Source organism: Salmo salar, chromosome ssa08 (genome assembly GCF_905237065.1).
Source record: "Salmo salar chromosome ssa08, Ssal_v3.1, whole genome shotgun sequence".
NCBI classification, from domain to species: Eukaryota; Metazoa; Chordata; class Actinopteri; order Salmoniformes; family Salmonidae; genus Salmo; species Salmo salar.
The window spans coordinates 1,568,764-1,581,215 of NC_059449.1; the positions used below are offsets into that span (position 1 = coordinate 1,568,764).

Genomic DNA, 12,452 nt, shown 5'->3' on the forward strand with positions numbered 1-12,452 from the left:
ATTGGGACCTGTTGATAGCAAGTTACTGACCGAATGCTGAAATTGTTTACATTCCTCAGTATTTGTCAGGCTCAGGTAGGCAGGGCTGTGCTGTGAATGGACTAGCTGTGTCTCAGGTTTATGTGAAATGTTTGCAGTGATTTCTTACGTAATCTGCCTGCACTTGGCTGTGTTCAGTAGGTTCACACCTTACCAAAACATTTCTTATTAAATAAGTCCAGGTAGTCCTTCCCTATTTCAGTTTATTTTCTTCCGTTTGGTGCCAAATGTACACAGTCCAGGTTTAAGTTTGTTGTTGTTGTTGGGTAGAAGATGTTAGCAGCTCACTGAGCTGATTCGGTGCAAAGATATCACGGCTTGTTTTAGCCATGCCACAAAAAAACACTCCCTCTGTTAACCATAACTGGTTGATCTTGGTGTCGACAATTACAATGGAATAGTAATGTCGATTTTTTTTTTTATTTATTTTTTTTTTTTTTTTATCAGGATGGTTGTTCAACCAATTTGGTGCATTTTGAGGAGTGGAACTTGGTCCCCAAAAAATGTATTTCACATAATTGTAACATTCTGTCATAAAGAGCACATGTTCAACTTCATTTACACAATTTCCCATCTCAAGATGTTAAATAAATGACTATAGTCAGTGCCAGGGTTGATGATTTCATCTTAAATCAGCCAGAAATCCCCTTGTGATGGGGAATGGAAGCGTGTTGTGTGCAACAGGGAGTGGCAATTGAATGCAAGCTTCACAAACATTTTTAATTGTTTAAACAATTCTAGCCTCTATGGGTATCAGGGTTGACGTGTTATGCTCAGTTTTCCACCAGAAAATGGCCAAAAAGAGGCAAAACAGCTTAACTGTTAAACATTATACTTTTGTAATTGTTTTATTTTCCAATAAAGACATTCGCATTCATTGTACTGTTGAATGGGATGGCATCTTTTAGAGGACAAAACAAAACTTAACTCACACATAAAAAATAAAACTATTAGGTGCTGCACTCCAATCAAAAATAAATATTGAGTGGAGGGCAGCACAGAGTAGCAGCAGATTATCAACCCAGTTATGAAGCGGGACTAGACCATTTATCCAGTATCGGCTGCCTTATTTCGTAAAACATTGGACTTCTTTTGGAGGTATTGTATCGAATCTTTTCCATATGCATTACATTCCCTAAATCCCGTAACCACATTTCAAAGGTAGGTACAGTTTCCAATTTCCAAAATTGCAATATGAGCCTTTTGGTTAATAGAGTACAAAAAGAGAGCCCCTTCCTGGTTATTCTCATCAACAGAGCGATCAATGGGTCTGGGTCTATAACTCTATCAAAGGCTTTAGATAAGTAATCAAAAATGAGAGCCCAGTAAGCATGAAACTTAAGACATGTCCAAAATAATTGGGTCAACGTCCCCTCATCCTGCTTGCACCTCTCACACAGTGGTGAGGTGTCCAGGAATATTTTATGCAGTTTCAGTTTTGAGTAATGTAACCTGTGTATCACCTTAAACTGTACAAGGTTGTGTCTGGCATTCACTGAACTGTGGTTTATATTCCTGAGAGCTTCTACCCAGTCCTCATCTGAGATTCCTGAACCAAGTTCTTGTTCCCAAGCCCTTTTAATAGTGTCTGTGGATACCTCTGTGGGCCTGTAGCACATCATAAAGTCTAGAGACCGACCCTTTTGAATGGGGTTTGACAAGGATCAGGCTCTCTAATGTAGGACTATTTGGCATAATGCCATACTGTGGGATATGGGTCGTTAAGAAATTCCTGATTTGGAGGTATCTGAAAAAATGTTGTTGGCATGCTAAACTTATTACACTGTAATTGTTCAAATGAAGCTAACTGACCATCAATGTATAATTGTTGTGAGCCCCTTCTCCCTTCACACACCCGGTCACTCTGTGCCTGGTCACTATGTGGTATTTCTTATTTTAGAGCAAGTTGTTGCTGTCATATCAAACTCAAAAGAAAAATGTCGCTCCGTGCAGGAGCTTGTCATGCCACCTGTATTAAAAGTGATCATAAAACAGACCCCCCCCCTGTTCCATTACTGAGTGACTTGCCCAAACGAAGCACTCCTTGACTAACACACAAACCGTAGTTCCGGCTTTGTCTAGGCACCCTAACTCGTCATCTATAGATGCTCTGCATATAGACAAATATTATATAACACTTAACTCTCACGTTAGGGGGTGAGTGGCGCTAAAACATGATAGGTTAAACAATGCTATATAAGCAATAACATCTCACCCATCATTATAAGTCCCAATTTCTGATCTTCTGATCGAAAAGACATAGGCAGGAAATTCAAACACATTCCTGGCCTATATTTGGCCACTTAGCCGGTTGACACAGCAGTTCTGTATCCTCAGCCAGGGAGTATACTTGACAAGAACAGGTCGGCCTCTTTTGGGTTGTTAAACGTACGTGTTGATCCCAACGACTGTCACAGTAAACCGGGCTGGGAAGAGGAATCCATATCGGATGTTGGCCACCCTCGACCCTGCATTTCTTGCGCAACTCATCATACTCTTTCCGTAGGTTCCTTAATTCCAAAGTAAGATCTGGGTAGAAAGACAACATGGTAGTTGTAGTTAAGGGGGAACTTTTGACTATCCAGCTTGAGGATGAGATCCCTGGTCTGGGGATAGTTCAGTCGTGCGATGAATGGCCTTGGTGGCGCGCCCTTGGCTGGTTTCGTTGCCAGTGATCTAGTCATTTTTGAATGTTGTGCACTGTTTCTTTATGTCCTGTAGCCTGGCCTCGTGATCGACTGTCGTCTGCTCGATCTCATGCACCCTGCCCTTAGTTGCCTTCACAGTTAAAGTCAAAGTCCCAATACTCTTTGAGATATCAGCCAACCTTGTGTCCACCTTCTTGCTTAGTGAGTTTATAGCAGCCAGTAGGTTGGAGTAGGTTCTATGAGGAGATCTTGGGAGCTAGCACTTCAGCTAACTCCTCGTGGGTCGGCGATGTTGAAATTGGTTCGTTGTCTCTCATCCAAATGATCTTGTTTAGCGCCCCCTTTTTTGGTGCCTTTTTGCTTTGTCATATTGCCAGACAATGTTTGAAGTTATAGGTGGCGAGAGGTTAAGATAAATATAGCACGCTCTCTAGCGCCCACCGCTCAGTTTCTGTTTTTACTCTGTTATTTGACTATTAATGTTCAATGTTTCTTTCAATGTTTCTTTTTTTTTAAGGAATAGTTTCACCTTATTAAAATGAGTTAATTTTACGTAAAAGGGTTGACCTTAAAATGAGGGACACTAATCAAATTAAGTAAATAATAATCTTCAGAGAAGACCTTGTCAAAGCAACAAAATAACTAAGGCTATATAATGATGGTAAAAACGTTTTAAATGTTGGTGTTGTGGGTTAAAATCTTCTTAGAAGTCAGTGTATTTATTAAGGATCCCCATCTACTGCTGCCAAGGGGGTCCAGCAATATTAAGGCAGTTATATAAAATTAAGTGCTAATGCCAGAGAAGCCGGTGTTTGGAGGATATATTGGCACGGGTGTTAGGCCCGAGATGGAAGTATTCAGAACCCTTTTTCAAAATGTTGTTACGTTACAGCCTTATTCTAAAAATGTATTAAGTCGTTTTCCCTCATCAATCTAAAAAATGGAAACATCTCATTTACATAAGAATTCAGACCCTTTATTCAGTACTTTGTTGAAGTACACTACTGTTCAAAAGTTTGGGGTCACTTAGAAATGTCTATTTTTAAGCAACATTTTTTGGTCCATTAAAATAACATCAAATTGATCAGAAATACAGTGTAGACATTGTTAATGTTGTAAATGACTATTGTAGCTGGAAACGGCAGATTTTTAATGGAATATCTACATAGGTGTACAGAGGCCCATTATCAGCAACCATCACTACTGTGTTCCAATGGCACATTGTGTTAGCTAATCCAAGTTTATAATTTTAAAAGGTTAACTGATGATTAGAAAACCCTTTTGCAATTATGTTAGCACAGCTGAAAACGGTTGTGCTGATTTTAAAGAAGCAATAAAACTGGCCTTCTTTAGACTAGTTGAGTATCTGGTGCATCAGCATTTGTGGGTTCGATTACAGGCTCAAAATGACCAGAAACAAAGACCTTTCTTCTGAAACTCGTCAGTCTATTCTTGTTCTGAGAAAAGAAGGCTATTCCATGTGAGAAATTGCCAAGATACTGAAGATCTCTTACAATGCTGTGTACTACTCCCTTCACAGAACAGTGCAAACTGTCTCTAACCAGAATAGAAAGTGGGAGGCCCCGGTGTACAACTGAGCAAGAGGACAAGTACATTAGTGTCTAGTTTCAGAAACAGACACATGACAAGTCCTCAACTGGCAGCTTCATTAAATAGTACCCGCAGAACAGCAGTCTCAACGTCAACAGTGAAGAGGTGACTCCGGGATGCTGGCCTTCTAGGCAGAGTTGCAAAGAAAAAGCCATACCTCAGACTGGCCAATAAAAAGAAAGGATTAAGATGGGCAAAAGAACACAGACACTGGACAAAGGAAGATTGGAAGAAAGTGTTATGGACAGATGAATTTAAGTTTGAGGTGTTCGGATCACAAAGAAGAAGATTGTTGAGACGCAGAAAAACTGAGATGCTGCTGGAGGAGTGCTTGACGCCATCTGTTTTGGTGGTGGTAAAGTGGGAGATTTGTACAGGGTAAAAGGGATCTTGAAGAAGGAAGACTATCATTCCATTTTCCAACGCCATACCATATCCTGTGGATGGCGCTTAATTGGAGCAAATTTCCTCCTACAACAGGACAATGACCCAAAGCACAGCTCCAAAGTATGTAAGAACAATTTAGGGAAGAAGCAGTCAGCTGGTATTCTGTTTATAATGGAGTGGCCAGCACAGTCACCGGATCTCAACCCTATTGCGCTGTTGTGGGAGCAGCTTGACCATATGGTACGTAAGGAGTGCCTATCAAGCCAATACAACTTGTGGGAGGTGCTTCAAGAAGCATGGGGTGACATCTCTTCAGATTACCTCAATAAATTGACAACTAGAATGCCAAAGGTCTGCAAGGCTTTAATTGCTGCAAATGGAGGATTCTTTGACGAAAGCAAAGTTTGAAGGACACTATTTAAATTAAAAATGATTTATAACCTTGTCAACATCTTGACTATATTTCCTATTCATTTTGCAACTCATTTCATGTATGTTTTCATGGAAAACAAGGGCATTTCTAAGTGACCCCAAACTTTTGAACGGTAGTGTACCTTTTGGCAGCGACTACAGCCTCAAGTCTTCTTCGGTATGACACTACAAGCTTGGCACACCTGTATTTGGGGAGTTTCTCCCATTCTTCTCTGCAGATCCTCTCAAGCTCTCAGGTTGGATGGGGAGCGTTACTGCACAGCTATTTTCAGGTCTCTCCAGAGATGTTAGATCGGGCTCAAGTCCGGGCTCTGGCTGGCGAAAGATTCAGGCGAAAGAGTTCAATGGTTCCATCAGACTTTTAGCAAACTCCAAGTGGGCTGTCATTTGCTTTTTACTGAGGAGTGGCTTCCATCTGGCCACTCTACAATAAAGGCCTGATTGGTGGAGTGCTGCAGAAATGGTTGTCCTTCTGGAAGTTTCTCCCATCTTTACAGAGGAACTCTGGAGCTCTGTCAGAGTGACCATCGGGTTCTTGGTCACCTCCCTGACCAAGGCCCTTTCCCCCAGTTTGGCCGGATGGTCAACTCTAGGAAGAGTCTTGGTGGTTCCAAACTTCTTCCATTTAAGAATGATGGATGCCACTGTGTTCTTGGGGACCTTCAATGCTGCAGAAATGTTTCGGTACCCTTCCCCAGATCTGTGCCTTTACACAATTCTGTCTCGGAGCTCTACAGACAATTCCTTCGACTTCATTGCTTGGTTTTGCTCTGACATGCATTGTGAACTTTGGGACCTTACATAGACAGGTGTGTGTGTGTCTTTCCAAATCATGTCCAATTAATTGAATTTAACACATGTGGACTCCAATTTGTATAAACATCTCAAGGATGATCAATGAAAACAGGATGCACCTGAGCTCAATTTTGGAAACTCATAGCAAAGGGTCTAAATAAGGTTCAATTTTTTTAAATTTGTAAAACATGTGCCAACATTTCAAAACCTGTTTTTGCTTTGTCATTATGGATGGGGTATTGTGTGTAGATTGAGGGGAGGGGAAAAGTATTTAATCCATTTGAGAATAAGGCTAATGTAACAAAGTGGAAAAAGTCGAGAGGTCTTAGTAGTTTCCGAATGCACTGTTTATCCTCCAAACACCGGCTTCGAGGGCATTATCACTCATACAATGGGTTACCAACATATTCAAATATTGATTTGACTTATTTTAATTAACATTATTTTGATGAATTTATTCATACTTCATCCTTCCACAACATATAGTCCCGACACACAAATCTAGAGATGCTACACAACCCGGCTGGTTGTTTGTTCGATTGCTAGAGACGCGACCCAGTCATTCGTTCTAAATGTTCCATTGCCGTACTGGCTGGCAACGTTCTTATCCCTTGCTTGCTAGCTAGCCAACTTCGGCTAACTTAGTCACGTCAAACAATTCAGCCAGAATAACAACAGTAGCTGCATTTGTTTAACCTCTTAGATGTATAGGTCCCAAATTTGGGAGCCTATTATTCAGTTCTGTCTGGTATGAGAACGGTAGCCCCTATCTGCAAAAGCAGGGTGTCTGTGGAATGCTGAGTATCTTGGCTATTGATTGGTGCCTTCAAAATCTTTGGTGTGAGTTACTACCATATATGGGCATACTAATATGTAAGGGCAGGCCGAGCCAATGACATTATTTCAAGATGGCTGCTACCTACAATCTGGTTAGCGTTATGAAGGATAAATAAGGAATACGTTGAAGCACATCGAAAGCGGGGACTCCACAAATCATGAGGATACATTGTCTGCCGTTATTGATTACCAGCACCGAGAGTCAAAATGTTTATTTTACACAATGTTTACAGCAAACATCTTACAAGGTAAGCTTCGATTTGGTCTGTGTTTTAGCTATAACTACTTGGGGGTATCAAGTTAATCCTTAGGTTGGTAGGAACAAATCTAGCCTATTGCCAATGTTATCTGATTATGTATGACTTAATGGCAAAATCTAATGTCCACAGAGTGACTATCTTTGCGCATCAAAAATATGTTGCTTAGGCGCCGTAGGCATCCATTACCCAGGGGATTGGCTACTATGGCACCTTGACAGTCTTGTAGCCAATGGGATAAGCTTTCCAGGGATATGCAGTTGACCTGGGTGGGACAAAGCAAGGCGTAAAACCTTTTATGTGTAATGCGAAATATTGCTACCTGGCTCAAGAGACGAGACTCCCTGAGCACGCTACATTACATTGTAAACAGATTTCATTGCTTTAGCATAAACGATGGCTTCTCAAAGGTGAAAAAAAACAAAAACTAAATATCGAACAGGAACCTAAAAAGGCAGCTATGAATAAGTATTTAGTTGTTTCTATTTTTTTATTTAACCTTTATTTAACTAGGAAAGTCAGTTAAAAACAGATACTTATTGACAATGATTGCCTACACCGGCCAAACCCGGACAACGCTGGGCCAATTGTGCGCCATCCTATGGGACTCCCAATCATGGCCGGTTGTGATACAGCCTGGATTCAAACCATGGTGTCTGTAGTGATGCCTTTAGCACTGAGATGCATTGCCTTAGACTGCTTCGCCACTGGTATACCACCAACATGAACTCAGCAAAAAAAGAAACGTCCCTTATTCAGGACCCTGTCTTTCAAAGATAATTTGTAAAAATCCAAATAATTTCACAGATCTTCATTGTAAAGGGTTTAAACACTATTTCCCATGCTTGGTCAATGAACCATAAACAATTAATGAACATGCACCTGTGGAACGGTCGTTAAGACGCTTACAGACGGTAGGCAATTAAGGTTACAGTTATGAAAACTTAGAACACTAAAGAGGCCTTTCTACTGACTCTGAAAAACGCCAAAAGAAAGATGCCCAGGGTCCCTGCTCATCTGTGTAAACGTGCCTTAGGCATGCTGCAAGGATGCATGAGGACTGCAGATGTGGCCAGGGCAATAAATTGCTATGCCCGTGCTGTGAGACGCCTAAGATGGCGTTACAGGGAGACAGGACGGACAGCTTGTCGTCCTCGCAGTGGCAGACCAAGTGTAACACCTGCGCAGGATTGGTACATCTGAACATTACACCTGCGGGACAGGTACAGGATGGCAACAACAACTGCCCGAGTTACACCAGGAACGCACAATCCCTCCATCAGTGCTCAGACTGTCCGCAATAGGCTGAGAGAGGCTGGACTGAGGGCTTGTAGGCCTTTTGTAAGGCAGGTCCTCACCAGCCATCACCAGCAACAACGTCGCCTATGTGCACAAACCCACTGTCGCTGGACCAGACAGGACTGGCAAAAAGTGCTCTTCACTGACGAGTCGTGGTTTTGTCTCACCAGGGGTGATGGTCAGATTCGCGTTTATCGTGGCCTGTACTCTGGAGTGGGATCGAGGTGGAGGGTCCGTCATGGTCTGGGGCGGTGTGTCACAGCATCAGACTGAGCTTGTTGTCATTGCAGGCAATCTCAACTCTGTGTGTTCCAGGGAAGACATCCTCCTCCTTCATGTGGTACCCTCCCTGCAGGCTCATCCTGACATGACCCTCCAGCATGACAATGCCACCAGCCATACTGCTCGTTCTGTGTGATTTCCTGCAAGACAGGGATGTCAGTGTTCTGCTATGGCCAGCGAAGAGCCCGGATCTCAATCCCATTGAGCACGTCTGGGACCTGTTGAATCGGAGGGTGAGGGGTTAGGGCCATTCCCCCCCCAGAAATGTCCTTGAACTTGCCTTGATGGAAGAGTGTGGTAACATCTCACAGCAAGAACTGGCAAATCTGGTGCAGCCCATGAGGAGGAGATGCACTGCAGTGCTTAATGCAGCTGGTGGCCACACCAGATACTAACTGTTACTTTTGATTTTGACCCCTCCCCTTTGTTCAGGGACACATTATTCAATTTCTGTTAGTCACATGTTTGTGGAACCTGTTCAGTTCATGTCTCAGTTGTTGAATCTTGTTATGTTTATACAAATATTTACACATGTTAAGTTTGCTGAAAATAAACGCGGTTGACAGTGGGAGGACGTTTTTTTTTTGGCTGAGCTTAGAAGCTTTGAATAAAATACTGGAGTCAGACTCAAATCTGAGGAGCGATTTGGACAAAGAGGATTTAAACTCAGCTGACGAAGATTGCTTTCTTGAAGGATTGGATCCATTTTAAGATCTGTAAGTAAATTATTTTCATGACTTTATATAGCTAATTTACTATTTTTGTAAGTTGTCTGCTTTTTGTGCTTTGGATTTAGTTTACATAGGCCTATGTAATTTCAATGTTATATAATTCCAAAGTAGTTGTCTTTCATATTAGTTCATTGTTTACTTTCATCCTTGTATGTTTGGAGAGGCCACTGAACTCGCCGCCATTGGTTATTTGTGGTTTTCACCTCTGCCTTTGTCTCAAGTGTTACTGTTGGCATTGTGTGTGTCCTTCACACCTATATGCATCACTCTACAGATAAGGTTTTGGCTTGGTGTTTTTACTTTACGTTAATGTCGTTTTGTACATTTTAGTCAACTAATTCTGTGTCTTACAACTATCTTTATTTTATTCACCATAGAGTGGAGGATGCAGATGATGTGGATGATGAAGTTTGGGAGCCACCCCTCCCCAGCAAGCACCCTGCCGGTCAAGGTCTTCAATCCCCCCCACTGCTACAGCCATCACCCCGTCTGATGGTTCTACATCCACCACTCGACAGAGGCCCCACTCCTCTTCAACCACCCCCACTGCAGTTTCAATCACCCCGTCTGATGGTTCTACATCCACTTTTCATAGACCTCTTGAAAAAGAAAATAGGGGCTTGTGGCACCATTCGTCCTAACAGAATCATTTTCCCCAAGACCAAGGTAAACGACATGACAAAGACATCGGAGAGTGGGACCATACATTGGATCAGGACTAACAAGCTGCTTTTTGTGAAATGGAAGGACACTAGCTAAGTAACCATGCTCACCACACAGCATAAGGCATTCAATAATAACCATGTCTCAAGGAGGGTGAAAAATGCCAATGGGGCATGGGTGAGGAAGAATGTCCCCGTTTCTGTGAAGGACTACAATTCCAGCATGGGGGGTATCTAATGCTCTGATAGGCTACGACCAGGAAGTGGAAGAAGATTATTTTTTTCACTTTGTGGACATAGCTACAGTAAATGCTTTCATTCTCCGAAAGCAGGTGGCCAAAGCAAAAGGTCAAACCCCTCTCACCCAGTTCCGAGTGCAGCTGGTGTTGGAAATTGCAGAATTGGAGGCCCAAAGCAACCTCACAACCATCACAAGACCCCCCCCCCCCACTCAAGGTGAGCGCCACTATCCAACACACATGCCAAAAGACAAAAGGAAGAACTCCAAACGTTGCATAAAACACGAGGGGAGGTTGAAATGCCACATCTGTCTGAAATGCAAGTTTTCCTTTTGTTTCCTGGCAGAAAGGGACTGCTTCAAAGACTATCATGACATGCACAAGCTACAGTGAAAGTGAAATCTAATCATCTACACCTGGGATGTAAAACAAACACGAATGCCATTTTTGTAAATAGTTCATCTTATTTTTATTTTTGCACCTCTTTTAGTGAAGGACACGTGTGTATCTAAGTTTGTTTGATTAGACATTTAAAAAAATAAAATCAAAATTGTGTATTTGTTGCTTTTATATTGTTTTTGTAAATAGTAAATTTGTATGTGGGACCAATACATTGGATATGCGTAGGCTAAACGTTCAGGAACTTTGGCGAGGTTGAAAAAACAGTTGTATGTCCCCCGACACCACCACAATGTTTGAGAGAGGTTGGTGTTGTAGAAATGTTTTTTTTTTTATGGTGAACAATAACTTTTAGGCGCTTCCAGTGAGCAAAAACAGTGCAATTTCCACATTCGGACACTTTGGAGAGGTTGAAAGGACACTTTAATGTACCCTGGATACCCCATAACTCCACCACACTGTTTGAGTAAGGTTGATATGGTAGAAATTGTTTTTATACTTAACAAATAGCATTTAGGGATTGCAAATATGTAATAGCACTGGAATTAATATAATTTACAGACATATGCCACTTTGGAGAGGTTAAGGGACACATGACCAAATATCCCGTGACCACACATGACACCACTTACTAAAACATCTGCCCATTTCTAGTTGTTAGGTCTATCAATCCCTTTTTTTCTGATTGTTCACATGTTGTGGAAGCCATGTGATGTGTTTCCAGCTCTGGGCATCAATAATTCACTTATAGCTTGTCAATGAAAGATGACTTTAAAATACAAAAACAAAAAATGTTATTTTGTGTGCTTGTTCTTGTTTATTCTGAACTATGTAACTCCTAACTTCTGATCATTTCTTTAATCTCCCAGATGTCGTCTTTCCAAATATACCACGTTTTGGCATGTCAGAATCATGTAATTACACATGAATAGCAGTTTTGTGTATGTCTATTTAGGTGGAAATCTAAATTTTTCCTTTACATTTCAAGAGGTTAAGCTGTTTTTCTAGTGACATTTATTTGGATACATCGGTAACAATCACCTAATGAGGCGCGAATTCGGCTGGCATTGAAAATGTGTTCTCTCGTAAGGTCACTGATGTTCAGATGAGCTAGCCAACAACACAGCTAACACAATCACTTCAATGCCAGCTGATTCATGATTTCAACTGGCTGAGAAACGCTGCCTGCCTGTCTCGTCCCGACACCTTCATTACTGGAGATCGAATTTGAATATTGAAACAATGTTGCAAATGTCGGAGAGACAGACACCAAGGTTTATATAAGTCTCTGCTGTTAGAAAACCAAATGTTACACGGAACCCAAACCTGCTGCGCGTGTGCGCCATCGTGCATACATTTATTTTGTCCCCCCACACCAAACGCGATCACGACACGCAGGTTAAAATATCAAAACAAACTGAACCAATTACATTAATTTGGGGACAGGTCGAAAAGCATTAAACATGTATGGCAATTTAGCTAGCTAGCTTGCACTTGCTAGCTAATTTATCCTATTTAGGTAGCTTGCTGTTGCTAGCTAATTTGTCCTGGGTTATAAACATTGAGTTATTTTACCCGAAATGCACAAGGTCCTCTACTCCGACAATTAATCCACACAAAACGGTCAACCGTATCGTTTCTAGTCATCTCTCCTCCTTCCAGGCTTTTTCTTCTCTGGACTTTATATTGCGATTGGCAACTTTTATAAATGAGGTGCATTACCGCCACTGACCTCATTCAGTCACCCACGTGGGTATAACCAATGAGGAAATGGCACGTGGGTACCTGCTTCTATAAACCAATGAGGAGATGGGAGAGGCAGGACTTGCAGCAC

The 12,452-nt window shown here is 41.7% G+C and overlaps 1 protein-coding gene and 1 long non-coding RNA gene across 4 annotated transcripts in view; both read left to right on the forward strand.

The window, feature by feature from the left end:
• Positions 1-12,452, forward strand: part of LOC106610024 (transmembrane protein 131-like) — a 124,886-nt gene that overhangs the window by 3,682 nt on the left and 108,752 nt on the right. The window lies entirely within an intron of this gene.
• LOC123744183 (uncharacterized) lies at positions 8,749-11,415 on the forward strand. Its single transcript, XR_006770762.1, has 2 exons — positions 8,749-9,303; positions 9,696-11,415. It is a non-coding gene; the product is annotated as an uncharacterized lncRNA (long non-coding RNA).